Here is a 5,494-nt window from a genome sequence, read left to right as displayed (position 1 = left end):
GTGAAATGTTCCATTCGATAGGGCGCAACTTTTTGCTAAAGGTGTCCAAGACCGTCAGACACTTACTTACGGAGATATAAGACACGTGCGTGGTTGCTCGTGCCGAGCTTCAGAAATGTTGCTCCAGAGACTAAGTCCCAGAAAACCTTCCGACCCCAAAAACTCCCAGAAGGAGGCGTCGGATCGTTTCGCGATGTTCTAGCGAAATGTTCAGCTCGACGAAATGCAACTTTTACCTAAAGGGGTCCAAGACCGTCAGACGCTTAGGTACGGAGATACGGGCATGGGTCGGTTTTCCCCATACAAAATACCCCATGGAAAACTGCAAAACCCAAAAACAGGTCGAAGGAGTGGTCGGATCGTTTCGTGGTGTTCTAGTGAAATGTTCCATTCGATAGGGCGCAACTTTTTGCTAAAGGTGTCCAAGACCGTCAGACACTTACTTACGGAGATATAAGACACGTGCGTGGTTGCTCGTGCCGAGCTTCAGAAATGTTGCTCCAGAGACTAAGTCCCAGAAAACCTTCCGACCCCAAAAACTCCCAGAAGGAGGCGTCGGATCGTTTCGCGATGTTCTAGCGAAATGTTCAGCTCGACGAAATGCAACTTTTACCTAAAGGGGTCCAAGACCGTCAGACGCTTAGGTACGGAGATACGGGCATGGGTCGGTTTTCCCCATACAAAATACCCCATGGAAAACTGCAAAACCCCAAAACAGGTCGAAGGAGTGGTCGGATCGTTTCGTGGTGTTGTAGTGAAATGTTCCATTCGATAGGGCGCAACTTTTTGCTAAAGGTGTCCAAGACCGTCAGACCCTTACTTACGGAGATATAAGACACGTGCGTGGTTGCTCGTGCCGAGCTTCAGAAATGTTGCTCCAGAGACTAAGTCCCAGAAAACCTTTCGACCCCAAAAACTCCCAGAAGGAGTCGTCGGATCGTTTCGCGATGTTCTAGTGAAATGTTCAGCTCGACGGAATGCAACTTTTACCTAAAGGGGTCCAAGACCGTCAGACGCTTAGGTACGGAGATACGGGCATGGGTCGGTTTTCCCCATACAAAATACCCCATGGAAAACTGCAAAACCCCAAAACAGGTCGAAGGAGTAGTCGGATCGTTTCGTGGTGTTCTAGTGAAATGTTCCATTCGATAGGGCGCAACTTTTTGCTAAAGGTGTCCAAGACCGTCAGACACTTACTTACGGAGATATAAGACACGTGCGTGGTTGCTCGTGCCGAGCTTCAGAAATGTTGCTCCAGAGACTAAGTCCCAGAAAACCTTCGGACCCCAAAAACTCCCAGAAGGAGTCGTCGGATCGTTTCGCGATGTTCTAGTGAAATGTTCAGCTCGACGGAATGCAACTTTTACCTCAAGGGGTCCAAGACCGTCAGACGCTTAGGTACGGAGATACGGGCATGGGTCGGTTTTCCCCATACAAAATACCCCATGGAAAACTGCAAAACCCAAAAACAGGTCGAAGGAGTGGTCGGATCGTTTCGTGGTGTTCTAGTGAAATGTTCCATTCGATAGGGCGCAACTTTTTGCTCAAGGTGTCCAAGACCGTCAGACCCTTACTTACGGAGATATAAGACACGTGCGTGGTTGCTCGTGCCGAGCTTCAGAAATGTTGCTCCAGAGACAAAGTCCCAGAAAACCTTCCGACCCCAAAAACTCCCAGAAGGAGTGGTCGGATCGTTTCGCGATGTTCTAGTGAAATGTTCAGCTCGACGGAATGCAACTTTTACCTAAAGGGGTCCAAGACCGTCAGACGCTTAGGTACGGAGATACGGGCATGGGTCGGTTTTCCCCATACAAAATACCCCATGGAAAACTGCAAAACCCCAAAACTGGTCGAAGGAGTGGTCGGATCGTTTCGTGGTGTTCTAGTGAAATGTTCCATTCGATAGGGCGCAACTTTTTGCTAAAGGTGTCCAAGACCGTCAGACCCTTTCTTACGGAGATATAAGACACGTGCGTGGTTGCTCGTGCCGAGCTTCAGAAATGTTGCTCCAGAGACTAAGTCCCAGAAAACCTTCCGACCCCAAAAACTCCCAGAAGGAGGCGTCGGATCGTTTCGCGATGTTCTAGTGAAATGTTCAGCTCGACGGAATGCAACTTTTACCTCAAGGGGTCCAAGACCGTCAGACGCTTAGGTACGGAGATACGGGCATGGGTCGGTTTTCCCCATACAAAATACCCCATGGAAAACTGCAAAACCCCAAAACAGGTCGAAGGAGTGGTCGGATCGTTTCGTGATGTTCTAGTGAAATGTTCCATTCGATAGGGCGCAACTTTTTGCTAAAGGTGTCCAAGACCGTCAGACCCTTACTTACGGAGATATGAGACACGTGCGTGGTTGCTCGTGCCGAGCTTCAGAAATGTTGCTCCAGAGACTAAGTCCCAGAAAACCTTCCGACCCCAAAAACTCCCAGAAGGAGTCGTCGGATCGTTTCGCGATGTTCTAGTGAAATGTTCAGCTCGACGGAATGCAACTTTTACCTAAAGGGGTCCAAGACCGTCAGACGCTTAGGTACGGAGATACGGGCATGGGTCGGTTTTCCCCATACAAAATACCCCATGGAAAACTGCAAAACCCAAAAACAGGTCGAAGGAGTGGTCGGATCGTTTCGTGGTGTTCTAGTGAAATGTTCCATTCGATAGGGCGCAACTTTTTGCTCAAGGTGTCCAAGACCGTCAGACCCTTACTTACGGAGATATAAGACACGTGCGTGGTTGCTCGTGCCGAGCTTCAGAAATGTTGCTCCAGAGACCAAGTCCCAGAAAACCTTCCGACCCCAAAAACTCCCAGAAGGAGTGGTCGGATCGTTTCGCGATGTTCTAGTGAAATGTTCAGCTCGACGGAATGCAACTTTTACCTAAAGGGGTCCAAGACCGTCAGACGCTTAGGTACGGAGATACGGGCATGGGTCGGTTTTCCCCATACAAAATACCCCATGGAAAACTGCAAAACCCCAAAACTGGTCGAAGGAGTGGTCGGATCGTTTCGTGGTGTTCTAGTGAAATGTTCCATTCGATAGGGCGCAACTTTTTGCTAAAGGTGTCCAAGACCGTCAGACCCTTTCTTACGGAGATATAAGACACGTGCGTGGTTGCTCGTGCCGAGCTTCAGAAATGTTGCTCCAGAGACTAAGTCCCAGAAAACCTTCCGACCCCAAAAACTCCCAGAAGGAGGCGTCGGATCGTTTCGCGATGTTCTAGTGAAATGTTCAGCTCGACGGAATGCAACTTTTACCTAAAGGGGTCCAAGACCGTCAGACGCTTAGGTACGGAGATACGGGCATGGGTCGGTTTTCCCCATACAAAATACCCCATGGAAAACTGCAAAACCCCAAAACAGGTCGAAGGAGTGGTCGGATCGTTTCGTGATGTTCTAGTGAAATGTTCCATTCGATAGGGCGCAACTTTTTGCTAAAGGTGTCCAAGACCGTCAGACCCTTACTTACGGAGATATGAGACACGTGCGTGGTTGCTCGTGCCGAGCTTCAGAAATGTTGCTCCAGAGACTAAGTCCCAGAAAACCTTCCGACCCCAAAAACTCCCAGAAGGAGTCGTCGGATCGTTTCGCGATGTTCTAGTGAAATGTTCAGCTCGACGGAATGCAACTTTTACCTAAAGGGGTCCAAGACCGTCAGACGCTTAGGTACGGAGATACGGGCATGGGTCGGTTTTCCCCATACAAAATACCCCATGGAAAACTGCAAAACCCCAAAACAGGTCGAAGGAGTGGTCGGATCGTTTCGTGGTGTTCTAGTGAAATGTTCCATTCGATAGGGCGCAACTTTTTGCTAAAGGTGTCCAAGACCGTCAGACCCTTACTTACGGAGATATAAGACACGTGCGTGGTTGCTCGTGCCGAGCTTCAGAAATGTTGCTCCAGAGACTAAGTCCCAGAAAACCTTCGGACCCCAAAAACTCCCAGATGGAGTCGTCGGATCGTTTCGCGATGTTCTAGTGAAATGTTCAGCTCGACGGAATGCAACTTTTACCTAAAGGGGTCCAAGACCGTCAGACGCTTAGGTACGGAGATACGGGCATGGGTCGGTTTTCCCCATACAAAATACCCCATGGAAAACTGCAAAACCCCAAAACAGGTCGAAGGAGTGGTCGGATCGTTTCGTGGTGTTCTAGTGAAATGTTCCATTCGATAAGACGCAACTTTTTGCTAAAGGTGTCCAAGACCGTCAGACCCTTACTTACGGAGATATAAGACACGTGCGTGGTTGCCCGTGCCGAGCTTCAGAAATGTTGCTCCAGAGACTAAGTCCCAGAAAACCTTCGAACCCCAAAAACTCCCAGAAGGAGTCGTCGGATCGTTTCGCGATGTTCTAGTGAAATGTTCAGCTCGACGGAATGCAACTTTTACCTAAAGGGGTCCAAGACCGTCAGACGCTTAGGTACGGAGATACGGGCATGGGTCGGTTTTCCCCATACAAAATACCCCATGGAAAACTGCAAAACCCCAAAACAGGTCGAAGGAGTGGTCGGATCGTTTCGTGGTGTTCTAGTGAAATGTTCCATTCGATGGGGCGCAACTTTTTGCTAAAGGTGTCCAAGACCGTCAGACCCTTACTTACGGAGATATAAGACACGTGCGTGGTTGCCCGTGCCGAGCTTCAGAAATGTTGCTCCAGAGACTAAGTCCCAGAAAACCTTCGAACCCCAAAAACTCCCAGAAGGAGTCGTCGGATCGTTTCGCGATGTTCTAGTGAAATGTTCAGCTCGACGGAATGCAACTTTTACCTAAAGGGGTCCAAGACCGTCAGACGCTTAGGTACGGAGATACGGGCATGGGTCGGTTTTCCCCATACAAAATACCCCATGGAAAACTGCAAAACCCCAAAACAGGTCGAAGGAGTGGTCGGATCGTTTCGTGGTGTTCTAGTGAAATGTTCCATTCGATAGGGCGCAACTTTTTGCTAAAGGTGTCCAAGACCGTCAGACCCTTACTTACGGAGATATAAGACACGTGCGTGGTTGCTCGTGCCGAGCTTCAGAAATGTTGCTCCAGAGACAAAGTCCCAGAAAACCTTCCGACCCCAAAAACTCCCAGAAGGAGTCGTCGGATCGTTTCGCGATGTTCTAGTGAAATGTTCAGCTCGACGGAATGCAACTTTTACCTAAAGGGGTCCAAGACCGTCAGACGCTTAGGTACGGAGATACGGGCATGGGTCGGTTTTCCCCATACAAAATACCCCATGGAAAACTGCAAAACCCCAAAACAGGTCGAAGGAGTGGTCGGATCGTTTCGTGGTGTTCTAGTGAAATGTTCCATTCGATAGGGCGCAACTTTTTGCTAAAGGTGTCCAAGACCGTCAGACCCTTACTTACGGAGATATAAGACACGTGCGTGGTTGCTCGTGCCGAGCTTCAGAAATGTTGCTCCAGAGACTAAGTCCCAGAAAACCTTCGGACCCCAAAAACTCCCAGAAGGAGTCGTCGGATCGTTTCGCGATGTTCTAGTGAAATGTTCAGCT

The sequence above is a fragment of the Anopheles nili genome, assembly GCF_943737925.1.
Source record: "Anopheles nili chromosome X unlocalized genomic scaffold, idAnoNiliSN_F5_01 X_unloc_1, whole genome shotgun sequence".
Lineage (NCBI taxonomy): Eukaryota > Metazoa > Arthropoda > Insecta > Diptera > Culicidae > Anopheles > Anopheles nili.
The sequence above is the reverse complement of the archived record's forward strand: the minus strand, read 5'-3'. Positions refer to the sequence as shown.